Source organism: Pteronotus mesoamericanus, unplaced genomic scaffold (assembly GCF_021234165.1).
Source record: "Pteronotus mesoamericanus isolate MK-2021 breed Mesoamerican mustached bat unplaced genomic scaffold, CSHL_Meso_final scaffold_533, whole genome shotgun sequence".
NCBI lineage: Eukaryota > Metazoa > Chordata > Mammalia > Chiroptera > Mormoopidae > Pteronotus > Pteronotus mesoamericanus.
The window spans coordinates 5,714,200-5,715,713 of record NW_026555320.1 but is presented as its reverse complement, the minus strand read 5'-3'; positions in this window follow the sequence as shown (position 1 = coordinate 5,715,713).

Sequence of the window (1,514 nt, the reverse complement as noted above, 5' to 3'; positions counted from 1 at the left end):
CGCTCCGCCCCTTCTCGCGGCGGGACGTGGCCGAGGTCGTGGGCGCGTGCGCGCGGGATCCGAAGGGCGGAGGCCTGCCCCGTCTCTACGGCAACGAGTGTGCGTCTATTTCCCCGCCCCCCACCGGAGCTGTCAGGGGAGGAGCCCACCCGGCCCCTTCCTGCCTCCCACCCACTACCGGGCCGCCGGGGACCCCTTGGCATCTGGGTTGGCGAGAGCACCGGGACTGCGCGGCCCTGGCGTGGAGGGCAGTCCGCCCGGCGGCCCGCGGGGAAGAGCCAGCCTGGGGTCCGGGAAGCCGGCGCCAGACGGGAGCGTTTGCAGAAGTCTCGGGCACTTGTGCGGTCCGTGGTCCGGCCACTTGCTCTCCCTGAGGTTTCGCGACGGACTGAGGCAGGGCCGCTTGCTCCCGTTTTACAGCCGAGGAAACTGAAGCCCAACCTGGGTTCCAGGAAGGAGCTGGGGAAATCCAACCACCGAACAGGCCGGATGCCAGCTGCCTGCCTCCGACACTGCACCGCACTCCACCCCCCCGCCAGAGCCCAGGGGTAATCTGCTGGCCGGCCGGCCAGCCAGCGGGACAGTGCTCGGGGCTGAGGATACTGTGGAAATAACACCAAGGCCCCGCCCTCCCGGGGCTCGCCAGGGAACCCCTGCGTAGGCTCCCCCTCAGAGCCTCTAGCTGAGCGTAGAGCAGGTAACTCCCAGGTCAAGTGCGAGCGAGTCCCTCGAAGACAGGTCCAGTCTTCAGCCCCTGTTTCTGAGGACCTACAAACCACAAAGCACCCTCCAGGGCCGGAGACAAACCCGTGGCCTCCTGAGGCCCCATCTTGCAGCGGAGGCATGTTGGTGTCCCCCGCCCTTCCCTCGCCCACCGCAGGGAGCACGGCTGGATCCTGGAAGGGCAGTCATCTCACTGTGGACCCCAAGACTGCACTAGCAAAGGGCTCCTGCGCTCCTGGCTTCCTTTCCCCCAGCTTCACAAGGTTTCCCGCACGGACAGGGATGCCGCAACCTTCTCTACGGGGCCACGCCCGCCCAGACCTCTGGACAAACGGGCTGAAGGAGCAGCCGGCCCTCGCAGGCCCTTGGGGGTAGGCTGGCAGGGTCGGGCGTTTTTTGCTGGTGAGCATCGAGCACGTGACCAAACCCTGTGGGTGCCCCAGGCAAGCGGGCTGTGCACTCGGAAGCGTTTCCTGCGAGGCGAGGAGAGGATGGGCCCTGGCTGAGACCGCCTCCGCCAGCAGGCTCTGCGGGGTCAGTTCTGCTTCTCAGAAGCTCACAAACTTCCCCCTGGAAACCGGGGTTTGGAGCTGCCCTCGCCTCGTCTTGTCCACTCCGCTCACTTCCTTTAGCCTGGTCGGGGAACTCCAGGGCCCTACGGCCGAGCTCGGGGTGTGTGCCTGAGCAGCTTCAGCGCCGCTCTGTCGTCAGAGGAGTGTGCCTGAGACCGGGCTGCAAGTCAGCAGCCTCCCTGGCGCACCTCAGGCTGCTCCCCGCGCCCCAGCAGGCTC